Source organism: Microcaecilia unicolor, chromosome 6, assembly GCF_901765095.1.
Source record: "Microcaecilia unicolor chromosome 6, aMicUni1.1, whole genome shotgun sequence".
NCBI classification, from domain to species: domain Eukaryota; kingdom Metazoa; phylum Chordata; class Amphibia; order Gymnophiona; family Siphonopidae; genus Microcaecilia; species Microcaecilia unicolor.
In genome coordinates, this window is record NC_044036.1 from 85,449,181 (window position 1) to 85,476,597 (window position 27,417).

At 43.2% G+C, this 27,417-nt stretch overlaps 1 long non-coding RNA gene and 3 other non-coding genes across 8 annotated transcripts in view; all 4 read left to right on the forward strand.

Moving 5' to 3' along the window:
• LOC115471764 overlaps nucleotides 1–11,661 on the forward strand; it is a 68,097-nt gene extending 56,436 nt beyond the window's left edge. For all 5 annotated transcript variants that reach the window (XR_003942414.1, XR_003942412.1, XR_003942411.1 and 2 more), the window contains 3 exons: nucleotides 2,432–2,459; nucleotides 11,160–11,201; nucleotides 11,391–11,661. This is a non-coding gene — a long non-coding RNA (uncharacterized LOC115471764). The remainder of the gene's footprint in view (nucleotides 1–2,431; nucleotides 2,460–11,159; nucleotides 11,202–11,390) is intronic.
• On the forward strand, nucleotides 2,055–2,121 carry LOC115473595. The gene has a single exon (XR_003942692.1). It is a non-coding gene; the product is annotated as a small nucleolar RNA SNORD78 (small nucleolar RNA).
• Nucleotides 4,770–4,851, forward strand: LOC115473625. Its single transcript, XR_003942717.1, has one exon. It is a non-coding gene; the product is annotated as a small nucleolar RNA SNORD74 (small nucleolar RNA).
• Nucleotides 11,016–11,087, forward strand: LOC115473624. The gene has a single exon (XR_003942716.1). It is a non-coding gene; the product is annotated as a small nucleolar RNA SNORD47 (small nucleolar RNA).
• Nucleotides 11,662–27,417: the final 15,756 nt, after the last annotated feature.

Consider the following 27,417-nt stretch of genomic DNA (forward strand, 5'->3'; position numbering starts at 1 on the left):
AATAAAAATAAAAAGTATTAAGCATGATGTAAATGGGAACAACAAAGTTTGAAATGTCTATATGCGAATGCCAGGAGCCTAAGAAATAAGATGGGAGAGTTAGAATATATTGCACTAAATGAAAAATTTGATATAATGGGCATCTCTGAGATCTGTTGGAAGGAGGATAACCAGTGGGACACTGTAATACCAGGGTACAAATTATATCATAGTGATAGGGTGGATCGACTTGGTGGAGGGGTAGCATTGTATATTAAGGAGATCCTTGAATCAAATAGATTGAAAATTCTGCAGGAAACAAAACACATCTTGGAATCACTATGGATTGAAATTCCATGTGTAAAGGGGAAAAGGATAGTGATAGTGTACTACCTGTCTGCCTGGCCAGGATGAACAAACGGATGCAGAAATGTTAAAGGAAATTAGGGACGCAAACAAACTGGGCAACACAATAATGGTGATTTCAATTACCCCGATATTGACTGGGTAAATGTAGCATCGGGACATGCTAGGGAGGTAAAATTCCTTGATTAAATCAAGGACAGCTTTATGGAGCAGCTGGTACAGGAGCCAGCGAGAGAAGGAAAAATTCTAGACCTAGTCCTTCGTGGAGCGCATGATCTGGTGCAGGAGGTAATGGTGCTATTCGGATTCGGTTATTACTATCCTGCTTCAGGCTCACAAGCGGTCTACTTGGTCTATGCCCGCGTCTGGCGTATATTTGAAGATTGGTGTGCGGAAAGGGGTTTGGATCCCTTTAGCGCTTCAGTGGGCAGCATCCTTGATTTTCTGCAGCAGGGGGTGCACAAGGGCTTGGCTTAGCACTGGGGTCCTTGAAGGTCCAGGTGGCAGCCTTTGCCCGCTTCCGAGGGCGCTTGCGCAATTCTTTGCTGGCGGCTCACCCGGATGTGGTCCGTTTTCTGAAAGGAGTGGGTCGCCCTTCCGGGCTCCCTGCCCTGACTAGGATCTCAATCTGGTGCTTGGGAGTGCTTCAGCATCCTCCCTTTGAGCCTCTTTGTCAGGCTTCCCTGAAGGATCTTACTGTGAAGGTGGTATTTTTGGTGGCTATTGCTTCGGCCCATCGCTTTTCTGAGCTCCAGGCGCTCTCTTGCAGGGACCCCTTTCTCTGTTTTTTGGAGATGGCGGTGTCTCTACGGACAGTGCTGTCTTTTCTGCCCAAGGTGGTCTTGGAATTTCAACTTAATCAGTCGGTAGTGCTGCCTTCCTTTCGTCGGCAGGACAGAGGGAGCCGGTATGCGTCCTTGCAGCTTCTGGATGTTCGAAGAGTTCTTATCCAGTATCTGGAGGCGACTTAACGAGTTTCGTCGCTCAGATAGATTGTTTTGTTCGGTAAACAGAAGTTGGGCCTAATGGCCTCCAAGGCATCCATTGCCCGCTGGTTAAAGGAGGCGGTGTCGTCCGCCTACCTCCTGGCAGGGAAGGCTTCGCCTTTGGGTTTGAAGGCTCACTCGACTAGGCGTGTGGTGATGTCGTGGGCAGAGACCTCCGGTAGACATTTGCAGGGCGGCAACATGGTCGTTGTTGCATTCTTTCAGCAAGCATTATAGGGTGGATGTTGCTGCACAGTCAGATGCGTCCTTTGGGGCGGCGGTCTTAAGAGCAGCAGGGCTGATGTCCCCACCCTCGCAGGGATTGCTTTTGAACATCCCACTTGTCCTGGAATAGTGGGATAGAACGTAATGGAAAGAGAAATTAGGTCTTACCTGATAATTTTCTCCTTCAATAAAGAATACAGCTTAGCACTAATGTGCCTGGGGGAAATTAGCGTGCATACCACAGCAAGTTAAAGGGTCTGATGTAAAAATTGCAGCCCCCTTCCAGTCTGTTTATAGAAATGTATGGCTTCCTTGTACCAATTACACTATCCTGGTTTTGGTTTCTTTATAATCTACTCCCTTTACCTAATGTTCTTTAAAAATGAGCCCCACCTGTTCCACTTTTATCACTGACAGTGTACATAGCGCAGGATCCATGGATATGGCAGAATTCTGAAGGGGGAGGAGGGTTCTTGGAGAAGTAAGAATTACAGGGTGCTATAAATGATGTGTACAAATGTCTGATCTGAAATCAGTTTGTGGATCATCTTTTTATACTGATAAAGACCCTGTATATTCGGCACTAGCCTGATATTACATTCTTTCAATAGGACAAGAGATTTAAATAAGACTTTAAACGTCTTGGGTTATAATAAAATGCCAATGTGAGGGTGTTAAAGACAGGGTTGTTTTTTTTTTGGTTACAACTGGATTAGATGAGTTTCCAAAATATGTTTGACAACTCTAACAGCTGGTCAAAACTGGTAGGGTGGAGGGGGAGCAGTCATGCTGATGGGGGTAGGACTTGAATGTACTTGGTCTTTTCCTGGTAAGAGGCCTGTTTTCTAATGACATGCTCTTAATTTCCTTTGCAGCAACTGAATTGTGCTGATGACCTGCCAGGTAAGGGTCTGTTTGTGCTCAAGTCAGTGCATCATCTTCTACTTGCCTGCATTTTGGGGGAGGGGGATTGGGGCAGAGCATGTACCCAAAATGAGAAGTCTCCCCATCCTTTTATTTCTTAATAGAAGTATGCTTTTCAGAGATAGTAGCTGTGAGCCTATTGAGCTAGGTCTCAGTCAATTTTGTACACTAGATTTGTCGATATTTCTGTGTGTTATACATTTGTTCAAACTCTGAAGTTCCTTGGGGCCAGATCATGCTGCATTTTCTTTTGGTTTACAGTTGGAGCTCTAGTTGAGCCATGTAGTCCCTTAGCCACTCTGGCTGTGTTCTGTTTTCATGCTAAAAGGGTGAACTTCTGTTCCAGTTTTCAGCTTCCTTTCAAAGGGCAGTAGGTGCCCTTCATGGAATTTTTGTACTTTTTTTTTTCTCTTCTTCACTGCTCCTTATGTCGGCATTTAATTTACCAATCTTGGCAGCCACAACCTTCATAGGCTGCTGAAAGCGTATGACTCCTGGCAGACACAGGACAATAATATTCTATATATTACCCACCCAGGTCACAATCCAAAACTTTGACTCTCAGTTTGGGAAGCTCTGTTTTAAGCCACAATCCTTGCCATCCCTATAGCATGTTGCTTCACAAGTAGAAATGACTGTACTTTTGAGATTGACAGGTATTGGATGATTGGCACTGTTGGAAACAGGATGCTGGGCTTGATGGATTTTTGGTCTGACCCAGTATGGCAGTGCTTTGAACTTGCTACTATATTCCTGTACATGCCTTGCATTTTCACTTCATAAATGAGTTTATTACTCTAGATGATAGAATATGGGTTTACTCATCTTTCAGGGAAGACTAAAACTCTGCTCCTGCCATGGAAAACTTCATTCCATTTCATCAAGCAGATCAAGCCATAGACTGGTGGTTTGTGTCCATCTACCAGCAGGTGGAGATAGTCTATGGATTGATCTGCTATGATTAATGGAAAGAAAATTATCAGGTATGATACATAATTTTACTGTATGGGAGAGAAAATGGCCTAGAGAGAGCACTGGGCTGAGCACCAGCTTCTGATACTGATCTTTGGCAAATCACTTATCTCCCATTGCATATTTCTCGGGATTGTAAGTGCTTTGGGAAGTGACCTATACTTGAATATTTACCACCATCCTGCTCACCAGAATGAGTCCACCAGCTGCTTACATTTGCAGTCAGCCAGCAGTGTCAGCGATTCACACAGGCCAGCTCCATGGCCTTCCTCCTGCCAAGTCCCATCCTCTCTACTGCAACTTTCTGCTTAGTGTCAAACAGGAAGTTATGGTAGGAAGGCTACGGAACTGGCCTTGGTGAGTCACTTCTGGCTGGCTGCAGGAAAGAGTGTGCTTACTTACCTTACTGACTCTGCTGGCGGACTAAAAATTGAAGGACAGCGGTGCAGGGAGCCGAAAGGGAGCGAGTAAGAAAGAGCTGACTGAGGAGGTTAGATTGAGAAATGGAGACGGCATGATGGCTGAAGTCCATGAGGTTAGTAATGTTTCCCCCTCCGCGCAGCCATCATCCCCGTTCACCCAAACAAAGCAAGCAAACAAACCATTGAGCTGCTCTGTCCAGGTATCATTCTTTATTGTTGGTAGCGTTTTTATTTGATCTCGCTTATATTTTCAAGCATGCCAGGTTGTGCAGCATATGGATGTACAAAGAGGAAGCATTGGTTTTCATCCAAATTAGTTCTAAATTGTAAATCCTTGTGTTAATTTGGAGGGGCTGGTTATAGGAACTCCCCTGTATTCATGCAGAAATATTCGCACCTAGTAAAGGGCCACCAAGACATGTTATGACTATCAGGTGCTTAACAATCAAACTTACTATTTATAAGTACAATTTTAAAGAAATCATTTAATTAGGTTGAGACTTGGGAGCTTTTAATCTTATCGATGTGCCTACATCAAAAGAAGATGGCATGTGGGAACTTGCTCCTTTTTTATTTTGTGGAATGAAGTGAGGCATTAAATAATGAGGGAATGGCTTCCTTCATGCAGAAATTCTGAGTCAGTCTTAAGTATGGCAGCATTGTCCAGTTTGAGGCTTGTGCAGATGGGAGTCTGAGCTTGTAGGGATGGGGACAAACTTTGTGTCATTCTCTACAGCACTTTGAGCATTTGATCTTTTATAATCTGAGCCACTTAAGGGTCATTTTGTTACTCTGAATTTGGGGGGGGGGGGGGCTGATTTGGAAGAGAGATATATAGGAACTGTGCTGGTGCTGCCTTGTTTCCTTCTACTTTTTTTTCTGCCCATGGTGTTACAGTGCCTGCATATGATGAAAACTATGTTGGTAGGGACATCTGATTAAATCATGATGTTTACCAACGTCTCTGAGCAGGTCTTTAGTGCTGAAGTTACTTGGGCTATGTAGAGGGTAACTGGTGTCTACTTAACACAAAGTCCAGATACCTATTTCACTGTTGTAGCAATAGGTTTCTTGACAAATCTTATGAGATTCATTAATTCAAACTGGGGTTATCTAACCTTCATGAAGAAGCACTTCCTGTTCAGTGTTAGGAGAGCGCATCTAAAACTGAGCTGTGTGAACTTAGTTTATGTGCTGATCTTAATTTTACTCTCTTCCCTATTAATAAGTTTCACATCAAAAGCTTCATCAGCATAATGGTCACTTTCTGGTTAGAAAGCAGTTTGTGTCAAGTGTCATGAATGTGTAAACTGACCGTCCACCCCAGAGCTAGCTGTACCTGTTTAAGGTGCTATTGGGCATTGCTAGATGTTTGTGATATCAGTCCAATTCCCCCCCCCCCCCCCCCCCACTAGATGTGCTGTATACAAAGTCTGTGAAACTTGCTATGCATAGTTTGAACCTAGGTATGTTGACCTTCCTATCTAATCTAGAATGTGTGAAATGCTTGCTTATCCTTTCCCATAAACAATCATTTAGATGAGAGCTCTTATGGGATAGAATTGCAACATTATACACTACTGCAAGTTCTAGAACTAAAATTGATTGCCATTATCTTGAAAAGCGTTCCTTGCTGCAAAAACCTACCATGTTTTGGCAGCCTCTCTCATCAGAAGTCAGCAGTATAGCTGATAGCATAACTAAATTACTGCAAGGAATCACCTTTGCCAACATATTCCTCCAGGAATCATTGAAACTAGCCTATTAAAATTTACAAAAAAACTGCTAGGTCATTGATTTGCTGAGGAATGCTTATCTCGTCTCCCTGATAATGTGCTATATGTGATGAGCTGTAGGTCAAAGATAAAAATGATAGACTGCAGTAGTGCATGAATGTTTTAAGGCATTATGGTAGTATTCTGACTCATTTTTCCTAGGCTCCCAGAGGATTCCTGTGTTTTCAGTTTCTATACTGATCAAATGGCTTAGTATGAGACAAACTTGACTAAAGAAATGCTTTAGGGGCTTACATTTATTTAAGTTTGTCCCTGAGGCAATGGAGGGTTAAGTGACTTGCCCAAGATCACAAGAAGCAGCAGTGTGATTTGAACCAGCCACCTCTGGGATTTCAAGACCATTGCTCTAACCACTAGGCCACTCCTGAACAGATCTTGAAAACATCCTTTCCATGTTTTAAAGATTTATTCAGGAGATAATCTCTCATGTAAGCCCCTAAAGCATGAACTGAAAACACAAATGGGTTATGCACGCCAACCAGCAGATGGAGACTTAAGAACAGCTGACTTCTGTGTTCACCTATAAGCATTCTGTACAGTCCCCAGAGAGTTGGTAGTTCAGTCACCAGTAGGTGATGGATGTGTTTTGCCTGTGCAGTTCTGGTACTAGGCTGCCTGAGTCACTTTAATTTTTTGTTTTTTTATTCTAGACTTTTATTTCCTCTCAGGGCTTGCCAGTCAGTTTTGTTGTGCTGGACAGGCCCTCAGTAGTTCTTGCTCCCTGGCGTGCCTTTTCACTACATCCCTTTGGGGCAAATTTGGTGTGAGTTCCATGGCTGCTTTTTGCTTTGCAGCAGACAGCCTTGAGTGCCAGTGTGGTCTGCTTCCACAAAGAAACTGAGTTCTTGCCTTCCCCTCACAGTGCTGATTTTAAGCAGTGTTTGCTTCTATTGGCCTTCATTTAAGGTTGGTGGTGAGAGAGGTTTGCCAGCTTTCAAGAGCCTTTCCTGTGGAAGGAAGCAGCCATGATAAACATGGAGAAATTGAAGAAATGCTTGGCCTGTGGGTGGCGCAGTTTTGACTTTGTACAACTGTAAATTTTGCATCACCTGCCGGGGGCCAAGACTGGTTCAGCAGCTCTTGGGTCACTCTAAACTGGAGCCTTGTGGGGATGTGGCAGAGATGCTGGGCGCACAGGAGGCATCAGTAGTGCCATCTGGGTTAGGGACAGTTGTTTTCACCTCTTGATCCCATGCAGTCTCTGCAGCTGGAGCTCATTGCTGGCTTGCTGAGTCAGAAGGGGCTCAGGAGTGAATTTTTCTCCAGAATTTATCCTAGCAATGTATCAAACATTTTGCATGAGGCAGAGAGGTGGTCGGACTGAGCAGGTACCGTGGGGATCCCATCTTCTCCTTCCCCCCCCCCCTCCCCCCCAAAGCCAAAATCAGAATGAGGAACAGGTCCTTGTGGAATTGGGGTTCCCTCTTTTTCTAAGTAGTAGTTTGCAGAAGAGAATGAACCGCTGAACAGCCTAGATGGAAGACTTACCTCATGGAGAAGATTCTTCTGTGCTGAGGGCTTTTCTATAGGGAGGAGTTGCATGAGCTCATCACCACATATCTGCAGTCCAAGTTTGAGGAGGATCCTAAATCTGCTCCATGTACTGTACACTGCTCAAAGGGATCAGGGAGGTCTTTCCTTCTCTCTCTTACCCAGAACCAGTGGAATTCCCCTGACATCTACGTTAGGGCGGCGCTTTCTATGGTCTGCTTCTACCCTATCTTGCAGCAAGATGGTCTTTATGTCATCCAGTAGTGGATGCCATTGTTTTGGTTTTCGCTAAGAAGAATATGGTTCTGGTGGATGGCAGTATAGTATTCAGGGATCCTCAAGACTGCAGAATGGAAGCCCTGCTGAAACAGAGCTTTGATGTGGCTGTGCTGGCAATACAGGTAGTTATATACAGAGATCTCATGGCGAGAGCCTGATTCAGCTGGTCCAAGCAGATCTTGGATAGGTGTTCAGATAATAACAGCCTCGGTGGACCAAAGAAGTGGCAAAGATTGAGATGGGGTCCTCGTGTTGTGCCCTGCATGGCTACCTTAGAGCGTCAGCAAAGTTCATGATTCAGTGTAGCGGTCACGTCTCTCTGGTTGCATGGATGGATGGCAGATGCGGCTCCTAAGTCAAAGCTTGTGTCAAAGCAAGGGATGCTTCCCAACTAGTTCATCTGGTGTAATCTGCAATTCAAGAACTGTATCAATCAATAGTCAATAGTAATGTATCTTTCACAGGTTACATCTCAGATGTGGGTAAACTCCATTCGAGATCCCATCCACAGGAGTTCTCCCTTCTGATTGGTTCTCTATCTCCTTCACACTATTCTGCAAAGCATTATCTCCTGGATATTCTGAGAGCATACCTAAGTCTTCAAATTAAGCTCTTACGTCAGGGTCTTGCCTCATTAAGACTGTTATCCTGGCCCTTTGCAAAAGTTGAGCGGATTTTGACTTTACTGTCAGGGAAAGCTTGAACCCCCCCCCCCCCCCCCCCCCCCCAAGGTTTATCCTGCAATTTCACTGCCTAGTCCAAGGATTTTAGAAATCTATTTCCTATATTTTTTCCATCTTGGAGCCATATATCGGCTTGCAGACTTCTGACCATTAGTGCTTGCTTGTAGTTAGAGTTTTTTTTCCTTCTCATTGTTTCCATGCTAAGGTCTGGAAAGATCTTTTAAAGACCAAGTTTCATATTCACAAACTTTGTTTCCTGGCAGTGTTTACAATATATTCCACCTCTGGGTATCGCAAAAATTTAACAGTTAAGGCCCTGGAGGGGATATTTGATCAGGCTTTGTTTGAGCGGGCACACTGGGAGCTCAGTCCAATTTCGAACACCGGTTGGATCAGAGGAAAATGTCACCCAACACCTTCAGAATAAATGCTGTTGGGTCAGGACCATCCATACCTTCTAGATTCATATATACGCAAATTCAATCTGCGTTGTCATCCATATCAATATTGTCTTGGAGTGCCTGCACATGTTTAGCTTTTGAGGCCACCAGTTCAACTCCCTTTTCGTGCTCCAGCTCCACACCATCAAGCATCCCTCCAACATATCCATTTTCTCCAACAATTCTGCAAAGCGAAGCTGCAGTTTTGAGACAACCATCAGACTGCAGCTTGCAATTATTGAAGAACCAAAGTGTATGCATTGTCATAGTCCGGTAGTTGAGCGCACAGCAGCAGTGTTTTGACTCCTGAACCAGCACTTCCGGTTGGTCACAGGGGACTGCAGACTCCCTGCTTGGAGGTCTTTTGCTAATATAGTTCTTTAATGGTAGGAGTACCTTTTTCTTTTGAGAACCCTAGGGTTTTTTTAGTCTTCGGCAGTCCTTAGTTCCACCCCTGCAATCCAGCACGGCAGCGAATTTTCATGGGGATAAGGTAGGGGAGACATGGAGTACTATTACATGCATCTGCCTAGCATGGTGGCTCCACTGGAAATCACAGTTTGAACCTTGCTTCAGTTCTACTGCCTTCAAGCCAAAGCTGCCTGCATATGCTTGGCTCAATGGTACCGAGCCTTGGGAGGTGGGCCAGAGCTCACAGACTGCTTCAGGAAGCTCTTTTGATGTGGTCCTTGGAGATGAGGATTCTGCTGGGGAGTGCTGCGATGCCTAGCCTAGCATGGTGGTTGCAGTCTTTCAATCTGTCTGGGTTAGGACCTTGGATACTCCCAAGTGGATAGTCCTGACTATGGATGCCAGTCTGTTTGAGCCATGTGGCTCGGGATTGCTGGATGCTGGAGATGCGTTGGGGTTGCTCAGTGGGCTGTACACAAAGGCAATTCATCTGGTGCTTTTGAGGCTCCAGGATCTACTTCAGGGGAAAGCCATTTGAGTCCTCTCTGACACTGCCATAGCAGTGGCTTATGTGAACCAACAGGGATATACCAAGAGTTGATTATCGGCAGAGGAGACGGCTATACTCCTGGGCTGGACAGAGCAGCATCTGGAGGATTTGTCTACGGCTCATGTAGCAGGTGTAGAAAATGTTCGGGCAGGTTTTTTGAGCAAAAATTTGCTAGAACTGGGGGAGTGGAACCTTGGACACTTGTGCTTTTGGCCTCTCGGTGCACAAGTGAGGGTTGTCCAGTGGTGGATCTGATGGCATCCTTCAACAATGCAAAGGTCTCCCATTTCATCAGTTGGAGAAGACATTACATGTTGGAGGGCATAAGATGCCATGACGCAGTGTTGGCCCTTGTTGGGTGTCATGCATGTTTTTGGTTATTTTTTTCGCCAGAGAATAGAGCGTCACATGTTGTGACAGTTTGCTCTCGTTGGGTCTCCTGTATTTTTTTTCCCCCTTTAGAGAATAGAGCTTCACAGAGAACTGGTGGTACTAGTGGCACCAGATTGGCTGTGACGTCCATGGTACGACCACTTGATGTCTAGCAATAGGCCTTCCATTTCAGCTGCCCGTCTCATAAACTTTTGAGTCATGGGTCAGTGATAATGCCTGACCCCTTCTACATTCTTCGTTTGGTACTTCCCATCTGTGCCAGTCTGGAGGATTGCTATAGAAGGATGAATTAAACCTTTCCTATTGCTTTCATTTGGTCCCTCCAGATTGGTACATGACCCACTTTGTTTTCTGTTGAGTCACGGTGCTTCTGGTTTGATGCTCCTATTTGGCTGTGAGGTGTTGGTAGTATTCTGTTGTAAGTACTAAATAATTTAAAAAGTCTTAATGTTACACTGGGAAGCAGCAGCACTGGGTGCCCTTAGAGGAACTCCCATAGTTAGTTTTCGGTTTCTTCTGCTTGGCTATTCGATTACTGTCTGTCTGGGAACTGCACAGCATGGTTATAGGTGAACTTGAAGTAGGTGGTTCTCCTGCTACGGTAGTTGGAGTGCATAACCCACGTGTGCTGGTCTGGAGGGACCAAAGGAAAGCAAATCAGCAGGTAAGGTCTATTTTTTTCCTTACCAGTATGTGACCAGAAGGGGTATTATTCAGCTGTCTGAAGACAGAAATAAGTTTTACATTATGCAGACAAGCAGCATTCCTTGTTGCTATTTTGCAGGTGTAGCATAGAAGCACACATAACATAAGCCATTTACTGATTCTGTGCTGAAATTCCTTTCCTGATCCCCCTGCCATGTATCCAAGGATCTTTTTCTCACATCACATGGAAGAACTTTCCCAGGGAGGCTAATAGTATCTTAAAATACCTTTGCATGAGGAAATGCTTGTTAATTCATTGTGAGCCACATAGTGTGAAAACCATTAAATAACTATTGAAAATTGAGCAGGTATATAGATTGGTATCAAGTTTAGAACAGTTTCATGTTTGGCAACAGGAACTTTTAAGTGACAGTATGATGGGTGTTCAGTCTTAACCAGTGTTAAATATTGATTCTGCCATATGAATCATGCTGATTTTAATTTCTTACCATTCCATCTGAGGTTACTTATGATGAGATGACGAATGCAGCTGGATTATTTTGTCATGGCTTTTTTTTTTTCCCATCCCATTTATAGGTGAAGAGGACTAATTGATTTCAACTGTGCAGAAGTTCAAAGGTTAATGTCTTTGTTTTTCTGGATGGAGGAATGAGTGCTTGATTGGATGAGAACAAATGATGAAAAGATCTTGAACTCTCTCACTGAGCCTCGGGATGACCAGAAAACGCCTGATCTTGTCCAACAAAAATTTTGTATCTTTCTTCAGTTTGTAGGCTGAGATTTTTAATGTTTGTCTTTTTCTTGCAGGATGGAGGTACTTCCAAGACATAATGGTGCAAGATGGCTAATAAGAGCAGAGAGTAACAGAAATTCACCATCAGTTCCAGGCACTGGGGCATCCTAATATCTGAAGCTTTAGTTTTATATGCATATTCACTTGACAGTGTTGTTAAGAATAACATTTAGTAGAAAGCTTTTAGAAATGCTGAAGATACCAGTTTGATATCTAGTGGAAGAGACCGTAAAAGGTTTTTTTTTGTTATACATCAGCTGTTCAGGTAACATCAGGAAAACATACTTTGAGTTTTGATTAGTATGGATTCCTTGGCTTTCAGTATGTCAAAACATGGATATCTGGTTATATTGATTATTGGGGGTGGGGGGGAGGTTAAACATTTCGTATGCAATAAAAGTAATCTTTTTATAAACTGAGTGACTCATGCTGACTCTTTAAAGTTGTGAAGTTTGGCTGTGATGGGTCTGTGCATTGCTAGCTGTTGGGGCTCTATTTATGAATGACAAATCCTCCCCCCCCCCTTTTTTTTTTTTTTTTTTGATTTGTGAGGCTGTAGCAATGTAACCAGAAACTTGGAAGTCAGCATTAAGATTTCTTTGGGCATGTATTTTTTTTTTTTTTTCAATTGCTTCACTGGAGAGCCTATCCTAGGCACATGTATCTTCATGACTCTGGGCAAGTCACTTAACCCATCCATCTGATTACCTGTGTCACTTCTAGTAGGGAAAACATAATAGGTAGCAATTGAACCAGCCTCTGGTAGGGCCAATACATCCTTAAAATACTTTTGAAGTAAGATTAATGGAGAAATAAGAACTTTTTCTCATACCTCTAGCCCAGTCTACCAGTCTAGACAAGTATTGTGGGGTCTCCCCCCACCCTTACTTAGCTGTTGGTGGTAGAGGAAGTGAACTATTCAGTGCCATCACCAATATAAGGGTGGTATGGGCTGGAATCATCAGTATTTACCCACCTCCAGCAAATGGTGAGGTAGGTCTGATTCTTCCCCCCCCCCCCCCCCCCCAATCCACTGATGGACTATGGAAATGCAGCCACACTAATGGACGACTGCATCATTTTAACAGCAGCTGGTGGTGATGCTCTCCCATAACTTACAGAAAGCTTGTAGAGCTTGCTCATATGTGGATACTTCTGTGCTGAGTTCATTCTCGTCCAGTTAGCTTAACACAGTGGTTCCTAAAGCTGTTCTGGAGGAACCCAGCCTGTCTGGTTTTCTGGATATCCACACCAAATATGCATGAGAGATTTACATACAAATGTCTTATGAACATTCATTGCAGATATCCTGAAATTCTGACTGGTTGGTGTTCTCCCAGGACAGGTTTGGAAACCAGTGGCTTAACTTCTCCAGTGGTCTGTTGTTTTGAGAGTTTAATCAGCTTAGTTGGATTCTCCCAATCCACAGTGCTCAGACCCTGGGTAGGAGTTCCATCCTTGAGGTACTGCAGAAGTTGCCAAGGGTGCTTCTGCTTCACAGGGCCCTATATTGCAGATGGTCCTGGCCAAGTGTGAGGTCCTGGAGAGGGTCCACAAGGTGCTTAAATTGACTACCTTTGCTGAAAGTTGAGCTGGAATGTCTGTTTGTATCTTCTTCTCTCCCCCCCCCCCCCCCCCCCCCCCAAGATGATGTTTCTATTATGGGATTACTGTAGCTAGAAGGATCATTGTTCCTGTGGAAGGGGCTTATGACAAGGTTGAACTGCTCCTTAAGCAGGAGTAGCCTAGTGGTTAGTGCAGTCGACTTTGATCCTGGGGAACTGAGTTAGATTCCCACTGCAGCTCCTTGTGACTCTGGGCAAGTCACTTAACCCTCCATTGCTCCTGGTACAAAATAAGTACCTGAATATATGTAAACCACTTTGAATGTAGTTGCAAAAACCTCAAAAAGGTGGTATATCAAGTCCCATTTCCCTTCCCTCCCCTTGTTTTCACCAGGATGGGGGGTCCAGGTGTCTATTTGCGGAGGTTGTCTCACAGGCCCTTCTGCTTGGATGCAACAAGTTGCTGGTGTCTGAGTTCATCATAGTTAGGAAGGCAGCTCCTGTCTCATCTACATACCTTTTAGATCCATGGTGTCGATGGTGGTTGCTCATAGATGGCTTTGGCTCTGGAGTCTGAATTCTTTTTGGGGAAGCTAATCAAAGAGCTGAGTGAGTTGAAAACCCTGTGCTTGCTGCTTGTTTGGTGTCATCTTTTATCTTTAGACTACAGTAGCTTTGCCAGTGTAGGTGCCCTACAGGAGACTTCCCACAGGTTCCATGGTATCCTATGGGGCTGCCCTTTCAAGGTGTACAAAGGGCCCAGGACTCCACCCTTTTGTCTGTTTGTGGATAAAGGGTAAAGAGGCAGCTCTCTAGACTGGTTAACTTTGACCTGGGCATACTGGTTGCAAAACTACTACTACTAAACATTTCTAGAGCGCTACTACCATGCACGATTAGCAACCATTGGAAGAATGCATGGGTTGTATCGTAGATGCTTCTCTTCAGTGATATTCTACTACTACTACTACTATTTAGCATTTCTATAGCGCTACAAGGCGTACGCAGCGCTGCACAAACATCTATTTGATGGTAGACTCTACTCTGTTGTAGGAACTTCAGTGTTTTGGAGATGTGGTGTTATACAAGGCTCATTTTTATATGATGTATTGAATTGATGTGAAGGTTCTGACAATAGAGAAATACATTTTATTTATTAGTTACATTTTTACCCCACATTTTCCCACCTATTTGCAGGATCAGTGTGGCTTACATAGTACCGTCAAGGCGTTTGCCCAGTCGGTTGATAACAAATACAAGTTTGTATAGTGATCGAATGAGGTATATGTGGAGGGTCGGAAGGGATGAAGATTTGTGTGTTGTCCAGTATGATCATTAGTCACGATGTGCTGCTGGGTGAAGAGGTTTATGTAGGATCTTTGGGGTAGGCCTTTTTGAAGAGGTTGGTTTTTAGTGGTTTCCTGAAGTTCAGGTGGTCATGAATTGTTTTCACAGCTTTGGGGAGGCCATTCCATAGTTGTGCACTTATGTAGGAGAAGCCGGATGCATAAGTTGTTTTTGTATTTAAGTCCTTTGCAGTTTGGGTAATGTAGGTTTAGGTATGATCGTGACGATCTGAATCTGTTTCTTATTGGTAGATGTATAAGGGCTATCATGTATCCTGGGACTATGCCATATATAATTTTATGGACCAGAGTGCAGATTTTGAAGATGATCTGTTCTTTGGGTACCAGTGCAGCTTTTCTCGAAGGGGTTTGGCACTTTCGAAGCGTATTTTGCTAAATATCAACCTGGCTGCTGTATTTTGGGCGGTCTGGAGTTTTTTGTGAGTTTTTTTTTTTTTTTTTTTTTGCATCTCACATTTAGACCTCCACTTGAGTCAACTGTTTTTCTTCTTGGTCTCTGCCATAGTGAAGAGAAATGGACCCTCCAAATGACTTGTTTATTGACAAGATGTAGTCTCTTCCCCCCCCCCCCCCCCCCCCCAATCTGTGTAATTCCCCTCTGCCCCTAATGATCTTTAAATTGTGAGCAACTGCACATAACAAAATTTGTTTTGGTTAGTGTTACTCATTCTGTTCATATGTAATACCCACCCCAATATTTTTGCCATTAGTGCAAGAGAGCTGGCTCATGCAGTGCACATTGGATCGTATATTTTAGTTTTTTTGTTAATAAGATTTAATCATACTCAGTAAGAACTCTGGTTATGCAAATGTTTAAATACAATGTAACATCACATTTAGTTTACCTTTTTTTCCTCAGTGTTCATTATCTTCTTCTCCTCCTCCCCTTACGCCCCCCCCCCCCCCCCCCCACTTGACCCCATACTGAATATTGACCCATGGATTTGGGTTTAGAGGTCCATGTATCCCACTGTAAACATTCACCCCTTACCACTCCTACCTCAACAGTAAACACCAGGTCCTTCATCCACACCTAACCCTTCCATCATCCTTTCTCGGTGATCCACCAAACTATTACACAAGGTACCTCCTAATCTCAAGTTTGATGTGAAACTCAGCACATTAGTGTGATCCTTGGGTGAAAGTGGATGTAAATTTCCAAAACATAGTAACATAGTAGATGACGGCAGAAAAAGACCTGCATGGTCCATCCAGTCTGCCCAAGACAAACTCATATGTGTATACCTTACCTTGAATTGAATTTGTACCTGTCCTTTTCAGGGCACAGACCATATAAGTCTGCCCAGCAGTATTTCCCGCCTCCCAACCACCAGTCCCGCCTCCCATCACCGGCTCTGGTACAGACCGTATAAATCTCACTTATAATTCCACTGTTATGAGGAGGATTTCTTCTCCTCCCCCCCCCCCCCCCCCCCCCCCCCAAAGAGGCTTTGTATACCCAAATGTAAGCACTAGCTTTCAGATAGGGATAACCATACCAAATCTTTCAAAGCGCTGCCCAAAGTCCTAACCTGTTAGCTTCAGAACTGTGTGGCCCAAGGTGTTTGCTCATCTATCCACCTCTGAAGTTCAGCAGAAGATGTTTGTTGTACTTGTAGTCCCTTTTAATGTCTTATATTGTCATATGGCCATCTAGATGGTTATGCCCAGCACAACTCTGGTCTGCCTGCACCCACTGCTTGTGCTCTACACTAGCACCCTCCTCCCACTGACTGGGTCACAACTTCCTCTGGTTCAGTCTCCTGTCAAATTATCCCCGGTGTTTTCTAGATCACTTGGAGGTCACACTCCCAGTGGTCCCACAAGTCCCAGAAAGCACTACAGACCCAAGCCACAAACCGCCAGGATTCATTCAGTCCAGACAGGTAGAGGCAACAAACTAAAAAAATTTAACAATAAGTGCAATCAGAAAACAAAAACAGGTAACAAATATAAGTTATAATATGGATTAATTATAAACCTACTAGTAAAACAGGCCTGTTTCTCGCACAAATGAAACTGGCGCTAGCAAGGTTATCATCAGAGTTTCAGCTTGGCCCCCTCCCTCTCCTCTGAGTTCCAGGCTCACCTCTCCTCCAAGTTCCTGACCTCCCTCTCTTTCCTGAGAGTTCCAGGCCTCTCCAAGTTCCTGGCCCCTCTCTTCTCCCTCCCTCTCTCCCCTCCGAGTGGCAACCCGACCTGCATTGCCCACCCTCTTCTCCCAGTCCTCCGCCTGTCCCTCACCTTCCTGTGTGCCGCCCAGAATTTAAAAGTTCTTACCTCGGGGTCCTTGCCTGCTCGCCTTTCACTGCTGCTGCCGGACCCCGAGGTAAGAACTTACAGGATGGGGGGGGGGGGGGAGGGCGATTCTCCAACATTCTGTGGCTGGCTGGTGCTGGTTTCCCTTCCCTCTCACTGCTCCGCCCTCTGACGTCATCACATTTAGGCGCGAGAGCGGACCAATGGGAATTGTGTTATGAACCCAGACATTGGAGGTGCAAATTATTATATAGGATCTAGGTGTCGTCGATGATATGTTGAAACCTTCTGCTCAGTGCTACTGCGGCTAAGAAAGCAAATAGAATGTTAGGTATTATTAGGAAAGGAATAGAAGCCACATTGTGTCTACATTTGTGGGAAAATGTGGGGTAGAAATGAACCGTAAATAAATAAAAGAAAAATGAGAATGTTATAATGCCTTTGTATCGCTCCATGGTGCGACTGCACCTCGAATATTGTGTTCATTTCTGGTCACCGTATCTCAAAAAAGATATAGTGGAATTAGAAAAGATGCAGAGAAGGGCGACGAAAATGATAAAGGGGATGGGACGACTTCCCTTTGAGGAAAGGCTAAAGTGCTAGGGTTCTTCAGCTTGGAGAAAAGGCGGCTGAGGGGAGATATGATAGAGGTCTATAAAATAATGAGTGGATTGAATGGGTAGATGTGAAGTGTCCATGCTTTCCAAAAATACTAGGACTAGGGGCCATGCGATGAAGCTACAATGTAGTAAATTTAAGATGAATTGGAGAAAATGTTTCTTCACTCAACGTGTAATTAAACTCTGGAATTCGTTGCCAGAAAATGTGGTAAAGGCAGTTAGCTTAGCGGAGTTTAAAAAAGGTTTGGAAGGCTTCCTAAAGGAAAAGTCCATGGACCGTTATTAAATGGACTTGGGGAAAATCCACTATTTCTGGGATAAGCAGTATAAAATGTTTTGTACATTTTTGGGATCTTGCCAGGTATTTGTGACCTGGATTGGCCACTGTTGGAAACAGGATGCTGGGCTTGATGGACTTTTGGTCTTTCCCAGTATGGCAATACTTATGTACATGGCATAAATGCACAAGAGGCAAGTCTCTTTCAGTTGAAAGGAAGCTCTGGAATGGGTATGTTTCCTGGGTCTTACTGGCTTCTGAGAGAGATTCCACAAAGAGGTGTTACTCTTTCAAGTGGAGGAGGTGTGCTATCTGGTGTGAGGGCAGGGCCCTAGATCCTATTTCTTGCCTTAACACAGCCCCTACTTGAATACCTTCTATACCTTTTCAAGTCTGATCTCAAGACCAACTCTGTAAGAGTTCACTTTAGTGCTTACCATTGCTGTGTAGAGGGTAGGCCAATCTCTGCATAGCCGATAGTTGTTTGCTTTATGAGAAGTGTGCTTTTGGCAAAGCCTCTGCCATGGGACCTCAGTGTTGTACTTGCCCAACTGGTGAAAGCTTTTGAGCCACTGGGATTCCTGTCTTCTAAAGTATGGGACCTGGAAGGTCCTGTTTCACCTCAGAGTCCATTCAAGCCTAGGGGTGGATCCACTTTACACTAAATTTCATTATAACAGAGTAGCATTCTGCATGCATCCTAAGTTCCTGTCTAAGGTTGTGTCAAGAGTTCTAGCTGAACCAGTCCATTGTTCTTCCACCATTCTTTCCCACACCACATTTCCATCCTGGCAAAAGCGCACTGCACACCTTGGACTGCAAGTGAGCATTGGCCTTTTCCTTGGAGTAGCCTAGGCCCTACAGCCAGTTCATTGGGAAATGCACAATCTCCAATTAGCTGGCAGATTTCATTTCATTCATTTCCTATACCATCCCCTTGGATTTTTTTTTTTTTTTGGTATGCTATAGTATTGTACTAATGGTCTCGTGCTCTCATGGCAGCCAGGAAGGCACTTACACATTTATTTATTTGCTGCACTTGTATCCCACATTTTACATGCTCTTACAACTCTAGTAGCATGCTTAAGCTTCACACTGGGTTGTATGAATGATGTCACCTACATGGGAGAATGACTGGCCTGCCCTCCTTGGAGCATACCTGCTACAGGTAAGTATCTTCATTTTACTGTTTGCAGATGCCTTGTAGCTCTCTTTTCCAGTGACTGACAATTAGCGGAGCAACCCTCTAACAAAAACTTCTCAGATGATATCAGGGTGCCTTTTGGTTTGGACAAATGTGCTGAGGCAACTTTTCTTAGAGGGAAATAGAACCAAACTGAAAACAAACTGACATAAAGGAACCTTACTGGGAAGGCAAATATAAACATCTAGTATTGAAGGAAGAAGTAACTCAAACATTAATGAAAGGATTAGAACAGGAGACTAAAATTGATATTGATTTGTGCATTAACATTACTGAAAAAGATACAAGCCATTAATCAGCTGGCAATTCCCCCACACATACTGTTTTGGAATTATAGACTGATCTCTCAAAGAGCTTGCAAAACTAAATTCCAACATGCCTATGAGTTCACTTATAAGAATCAGTATATACCAAGACTGTACATTCCTCAGCTGATGAGAAATGAGACTCAGAAAAAAAATATATACATACAGAGCTAAGGCTTAACAGCATCATAAGATCCAAATATGCAAAAGATGTTGAAATGTGTACACATGAAGATATGTCTCCATCATTAAACTTGGACAGTGCCAATGAGTAGAAGGAATGAGCCAGCAGCCCACTAGTCTATGTAGAGAAGAAAGCAACAGCATTTGCAAAAGCAAAGTTCATCAAGAATTAAATCGACAAATGCATAAATACACTGGGAAATGCAGTGTTACTCCAGGAACTATTTGTTTATCAAAACTGGACATGCTACAAATGCTTGGTCTTGCATTTTGGCTGCAAAAATGCAAGGGAAGGGTGCAGTTTAGGAGGTGAAGAACTTTTGTGCACAAAAGAGGAGTATTACGTGGGTGTGATCGTATATGATGATCTTTAAGGTGGCGAAACAGAAAAGGTAATTGCCATTAGGCAAAAGGAAGTGGTGATCCTCCTGTATAAGACTTTGGTGAGACCTCATTTTCAATGTGTACAATGCTGGAGACCACACCTTCAAAAAGATATAAACAGGATGGAGTCTGTCCAGCAGGCAGCTACTATAGTGGTCTTCGTCATAAAGTGTATGGGGACAGACTTAAAAATCTCAATATGTATACTTTGGAAGAAAGGCGGAAGAGGGGAGATAGACATGTAAATAATTATGCAGCATAAATGTGCAGGAGGAGAGTCTTAGTTAAAAGGGGATAGACTCAGAAGTAACCTGAGGCAATATTCTTCACGGAAAGGTTGATGAATTCTCGTGGCATGGCCTCCCGGTGGAAGTGGTGGAGACAAAAATAGTATCTAAATTCAAGAGAGCTTGGTATAAGTAGATGGGATCTCTGTGAGAGGGAGAGTAGATTGCATAGATGGGAGACTGGATAGGCCATATGGTCTTTATCTGCCTACTTTTTTCTATGTTTCAATACTGAAAGCAAGGTAAGTGGCAGGAGAGGCTCCTGCCTGCTTAAATTGTGCTCAACTGCCCATCTGCCAGTACTCAGCACTTAACTGGGTAGTGCTAGTGAATATTGGCACTATCTAGCCAACCTGAAACCAGAGAGTTGTTGAAGAGGAGTCTGCAATTATGCAGATGCTGGTGATATTCAGTACCAGTGTCCACATAGCTAACAGGATTGCCTAAAAGGTTGTTTGGTTAATCTCGGTTTGCTATCTGCTAAATATTGGCTGGTGCCTATCTTAATTTTGGGTAGCAGCCTCTAGTTCTGGACTGTTCCCTCTCACCTGACATTCTTCCATAGAATATAGCGGGTTTTGTGTTGTTACATTTGTACCCCACGCTTTCCCACTCATGGCAGGCTCAATGTGGCTTACATGGGGCAATGGAGGGTTAAGTGACTTGCCCAGAGTCACAAGGAGCTGCCTGTGCCTGAAGTGGGAATTGAACTCAGTTCCTCAGTTCCCCAGGATCAAAGTCCACCACCCTAACCACTAGGCCACTCCTCCAGCTTTCACCCACCCACCCTCAAAAAAGTATCAGGGAATTCCCCCCTCCCCCAGAGTATTGGGTGATCTCCCTCTATTTGTACCCTACTGAAGACTGATGCTAGAGATTGATAGCCATTTTGAAGTGGAAGCCAAGATGAGCAGAATTGAGTGGGCATCGCTCTTGTCCATTCTCTGCTAACGCACCAGGCATCAGAAAGGTCTGAGAGGGCCTAAGTAGTGTGGGAAGATCACTGTTGGGGGCTCAATTCTCTTTTTGGAGGGGGATGAGGCGAGGAGATTGATGCTCTTTCAGGGGCAGCTGGAATGGGGGGGGGGGGGGGGGTTGGATCTGGCCAGATGTACTTATGCAGGTCTTGGAAGAATATCGGCAATGACATCTGGTCTTACCCAGATATTTAATGCTGGTGCTCAGAAATGGCCTGATGTTGAAAATCCAGGCTTAATTCAGTCTGTGGCAGTAAGCAGCTTAAAAACTGCTGACCACCATGGGCTGAACATTAACTCCATGGTTAAGGAGAGGTGAATTGAAACTTAAGGATGAGTGACTGATAGTTGAAGCCCAGGACAGCAGATTGCAGATGAGATTATTCAAAGCAGGCATAGAAAAAAGAAACATAGACATCTATAGATTATGTAAGAAAGAGGTAGAAACACTCAACTCATAGCAGGCTGGCTGTGAAGTCCTGATGGCAGAAAATTTCTATAGCGAAAGGCACATTGTGGTGGTACATCTCATCCATTGGAACTTTGGAAACATTATGGTATTGCTGTACCAAAAAAGCATTGAGATCACAATTCAAAGAGAATTACAGAGAATGAAAAGGTATGACCACTTCAGACATTCCCAATCCAACTGATAAAAGGCTGGATGCAAGAAAACCAGACAAAGGAGTGAACATGAAAAACACATCAACAGCACTGATAATAGGGGGATAAGTTCCAAGTGATTATTCTGTGAATCATGTGGAGAAAAATAAAAGATATTAGACTACCCTGAAATGCAGTCAGAGACCCAGAAAATGTAGAAAAATATTTCCCATCATTTTGAGTGCCACAGGCTTGATTAATAGGGTTTCCAGTTCTTACCCCCCCCCCCCCCCCTTCTTTCACTTACACCTCTTTGTTCATTAACCCTGAAGGGTTTCCTTTTGCTGTAGGTCCTTTTTTTATGCCTTGGCCCTGGTAATGTCTAGGAGTCTTGAGTGCCTGGAAGGTGAGCCATGTTCGTCAGTGTGTTAATAAAAAAAAAAAAAACAATAGAAGCAGAGACTCCAGTTTGGCAGTGCTCCACAGTTTCCTTTTGTTTTATGCTCAAATTTGTCAGCATTCGGTTTGGTCTTGCAGGATTTTTGGCATCATATTCTGGCTCTCCCTCCTTCGGTGCCATGAGTGTGGAAAAATCGCACTGCATGGCCTGCCACAAACATCTGAATGCAGCAGGTGCATTCAAGCATAGTCAGGATCATGCAGTGGTTGGTCCTGTTGTGGAATCCTCTTCGGCGCCATGCTTCATCCTTGGAACAGAGCCAGGATTAGGCCCTGAATGTGCCCACTGCGACTGCGTCCAACGTGGTGATGGTCCAGTTTCAGCAGAATCTGCCACCATTTTGGATCCTGTGGCGGTTTCTCCTTGGCCCCTGTGTTTGGAGGCTGATCTCTTTCCTGTGGAGTCTAGGGGGCCAGTGGAGCTGGGGGAGTCTTCTGCAGTCAGATTTTCCTCTGTCCTTACTACGTACAACGCTTTTTGCCTCAGAGTTTGGGGAACCAGTCATCTCAGCACCCAGCAGGGTATGTCCTCCCTCCCCCTCTTCCAAGAAGCAGTATCTTGTCTGAGAAGGGGAAGGGGGGGGGGGGGGTTATTGGATGCATCTTCCTTCTGAGGAGGAGCAGTTTTTGCTGGATGATTTTGTGTCTGCAGACCCGGGAAGTGTAGATTCCTGGATGAAGGATGATGACCCTTTGGTGGTCTGAATCTCCCACCGAGAGGAGCTCCAGGAGCTAATTGTGGAGGTTCATAAGTTTGCGGAGGAGCAGTCAATATCGGAACTCAGAAAGTAGACCCTCTATCCCATCCCGGACCAGGATCGTGAGTCTCTGCACCTGATTATGGTGGATGTGGTAGTTTTTGCATTGACTAAGAATATTATGGTCCCTGTGGATGGTGGTGTGACCTTTAAAGATCCTCGGGACCACAGGATAGAATCCCTGTTTCAATAGAGTTTTGATATTTCTGTCCTCGAGGTGCAAGCATTCAGTTCTGGTTGCTGTGTCTCAGAAAAGATATAAGAGAAAAGGTTCAAGGAGTACCGAAAATGATGAAGAGGATTCAACTCTTCCCATATGAGGAAAGGTTAAAGAGGTTAGGGCTCTTTAGCTTGACAAAGAGATGCCTGGGGTGAGGGGAGGTCTATAAAATTCTGAGTAGTTTAGAATGGGTAAAAGTGAATTTATTTTTCACTCTTTTTCAAAAAGTACAAAGACCAAGGGACACTCAATGAAGTTACATGGAAATACTTTTAAAATAAACAAGAGGAAATATTTTTTCATTCAAAGAATAGTTAAGCTTTGGCTCTTGCTGCCGGAGGATGTGGTAACAGCAGCTAGCATATCTAAGTTTAAAAAAGGTTTGTAATATGTCAAAATAATATTGAGAAAAAATGTAAAATAAAGTATTTATGATTGTGAATATTAAGAAGTGCTAAGTTCACACATCAGTCATTATTAAAGTGACTGGTTGAGTAGATAACCATCATTGCACTGCTAGCATTCTCAAAAGCACAATACATGTATATGTGTGTGCTGTATTGTGGCTCAGGGCAAAATGAAATTTATAATGTTATGGGTTGTTATAGTGTCAAAAAATGGGAGATATTAACCCCTAAAGTTGAATAATTCTCAGATATCCTATATAATAAAACTCACCCTCAACGTTCTGAGGACACTGACGTCAGTGTCACTTCCTGCGGGCACTTCCTTCGGGTTCGAAGGGTTCGTGGTGGTGAAGCCACCGAAATCACTGTGTCTGGGCCCCGCCCTCGTGTCAAATGTGATGATGTCAAGGGTGGAGCAATGGTGTCAAAGATCGAGGGTGGCGCAATGGCGTCAGTGGATGAAGGTGGCGTGCTTTGACGAGGTGCGGAGCAATGGCGGTCAGTGGCTTCACAACGCCGAAGGGGTGGGTAGGAAGGGGGGGGTTCGGGAGGAAAACCTTGCTAGCGCCCATTTCATTTCCTCCAGAAACGGGCATGTTTTACTAGTGGCTAAATAAGCAAAACACAGGAAAATAATGTTTGCATAATGAATCCAGTGGTATGGATCAATATTGCACACATTGCCATGCTTTGCTTAGTTAACACCATACATCAAATTGATAGATGGTTATTACAAGCATTGTTTAACACTGATCCAACCCAAGTTCGGCCTTGCACTGAACACTGTGCCATACTTATCTGAATTACCTTGAATCATTAATACGGAGCACCAGCATGTGTGAAAAAAGGTAAGCACTCAGTCCAGGTTGTTTGATCCCACAAGCAATGTGAAAATATTAAAAAAAGAAGAAACAAGAATAAAATTTAACAAATCCCAATGTTAAATTGCCTCGACTCAAGCTGAGTTTTGAAAATCTTCATAAGGAGGAAATAAGAAATGGAAACTCCCACAGGCTCATACAGGGCAGTGGGTGTGCTCTGGAGTTCATGCATCCATTACGGGATGCCTTTGTGGAGTCTCCCTGACGTTCTCAGAAGGTGAGGGTTGTCCAGAAGACCCTATACAGGCTGTTGTATCTCAAGCCGTTTGTCCAGTTCCTCCCAGCTAGTGCGGGTGGGGATGCTATTCCACCTACTTTGTGGTTCCAAAGAATGAGGGCATCTTTCACTCCATTTTATATCTCATGGGAGTAAATCAGAAACTCGAGGTCCCCAGCTTTTGAATGGAGACGTTTGAGTTATTGTGCCTGTGCAGCTCCAAGATTTTCTGACCTTGGATCTAACAAAAGCCTATCATATTTTCGTCTGGGATGTCTCAAAAATGTCTTTGCTTTGTGATTTTGGGTCAGAACTTTCAGTTGTGTGTATTTCCTTTTGGTCTAGCAATGGCACTCCATACCTTTTCCAAGGGGGTGGTGGTGGCTGCAGCTCTGTGATAGGAAGGGATCCTTGTATACCCCTATCTGAATGTTATGCTATGTTAACCTGTATTTATATTCTGCCTATACCTATATAGTTTTTATTTATTTGTTACATTTGTATCCCACATTTTCCCACCTATTTGCAGGCTCAATGTGGCTTACATAGGTAAGGCGTTCAAGGATGGATTACAAAAGTAGTAAAAAAAAAACCTCTCCAGGAGCTACAGTTAGATAAACCAGATAATTAGCATATAACAACTATTTATTTATTTAGATTTTGCTCACACCTTTTTCAGTAGTAGGTCAAGGTGAGTTACAGTCAGGTTGACTGGATATTTCTCTGTCCTAGGAGGGCTCACAATCTAAGTTTGTACCTGAGGCAATGGAGGGTTAAGTGATTTGCCCAAAATCGCAAGGAGCAGCAGGTACAAATTTGAGAAATTATAGATCCCATATGATTGCCCAGTGGGGTTGGCATATATCACAGAGCCTGAACAACTCTGCATTAATGCCAACACCAAATGCCAGCGCTGTCCTAACCTAGACCTGGAGGTGGAATTAATTACATGCCCTTAAGGAGTGTGGTTTTAAGTATTGCTTTAACACTCGACTGCCACAATCATACAGAAATTCTTTCCATCCAGCAGAGAAGATTAATCACAGCACATTTTCAGGCATAAAGTTCTTCAAATCAGCAAAGATTGTAAAGTTACCTTTAGTGGATTTCAAGATAGCTGCCGTGTGTATTTATTATTGACTGAGAAACCCAAAGAAGTAACCCTGGATAATTTGTGGACATTAATAATGGACTTGGGGAAAGAAATTTGTCCACAGATTAAACAATTGAATCAAGAAGTAGCAAATTTAGATCTTAAGACTAAATGATATTGATTCTAGAGTGGATACTTTAAAAACTCAAAATGAGGATTAAAAAAAAAGAAATTAAAGAAACACAATTACATCAAGAAGTTATGATTAAAGATCTAATATCCCTTAGGAGAAAAACAGAGTTTCTAGAAAACTCAATAAGAAACAATAATCTTAGATTCTTGAACTTTCCTAAACAGACTTTGATATCCCCAAGAGACATGTTACGAAGATATATAAAGGAAAATTTGGGAGTAACTGAAGAGGCAATTCCTCCTTTTTCTCAAATATACTATTTGCCTTCAAAATTACAAACATTTCCCAATAATCCACTTGACATTTCAGAAATTCTAGAAGCCTCAGACAGCGAATTGGTAACACCATCAACTTTGATTGCAACGGTGGCGTTAACACCGGATAAAAACTGCTTATTTTATTTATTGTATTTGTACCCCACATTTTCCCACCTTTTTGCAGGCTCAATGTGGCTTACAGAGTATGGATATGAGAACGTCATTACATGTTTTATACAGACAGTTGATCATGAGCTGAGGTGAAAGAGGAATAAGATGGAAAGGTGTTAGATAAGGTTGTGTGAGAGGTGTTCTTTGGTGTATTTGGGTGGTTTAGGAATGATTTGGTTCATTGAGGGTGACTTTTGTAGGCTCTGTTGAAGAGATGTGTTTTCAGAGCTTTGCGAAAACTGGCTAGATTGGTCATGGTTTTCAGGGCCGTGGGTAGTGCGTTCCAAAACTGTGTGCTTTTGTACTCAAAGGTAGTAGCATAGGCCTGTTTGTATTTCATTCCTTTACAGCTAGGGAAGTTCAGATTGCGGAATTAGCAGGCTGATTTTATGGCATTCCTGGGCGGTAAGTCCACTAGGTTTAACATATAGAGTGGGGCATCTGCGTGAATGATTATTGAGATTATATTTCAGAATACAGAGAAGAATTTCCTAGGATTGAGGATAAGCGTGTTTCCTGACATTACCAAAGATATGCAGAAGAGACGCCAAAGATTCTTAATGATGAGACCCGGGGTAACCCAAATAGGGGCATCCTTCTTCCTCAGATACCCCTGCAAATGCGTTATTAAACATCAATCATATAAATATGTTTTCTTCTATCCCATTCAGCTCTCAGCCCTTTTAACATCTAAAGGAATTGTGACTAGAGAAAGATAATTGCTCTTTCAATAGTAATGTTTTTTTTCGGTATCACTATGGTACTCAGCTACAACGAATTCCTAAAATATATTGTTCTTAAATTTGTCAATATCCATATCAGTATATCTTGAATCCCAACATTGGCTTGAGTATTAGTTGGTTTAAAAAAAAAAGGTTTGACATTAGAAACATTTGTTTCCTTTCCTAATATGTATGGATTGTAAACCAATTTACTTTTCTGAAACAAGTAGATTTTTGCTTGTGATTATATAGTAAATAAATAAAAAAATAAAAAAAAAGTAAAGACACCTTTAAAGTCTCTCCCTTTTGGGATTTTTGTTGTTGGTAGGTCTTACTTAATAAGGACTTAATAAGGCAGGTCTATCCAATGGATAATTTAAAGCTAGATAGGTATATTAATTTAATATTGCAGGTAGCTCATTTTTCCTTGCTGCATATAATTGGTTCAATCACTTTTGTTCATATGACTTTAAAGGTATCTTTACTTTAAAAAAAAAAATTTTATGTATTTACTACTAGTTAAAAGGCCCGTTTCGGTAGGCAATGAAATGGGCGCTAGCAAGGTAATCCCCCACCCTCCCTCACTGTCTCACTCCATCCCCTCCGAGATGCACGCCTCCCTCCCTTCCTTC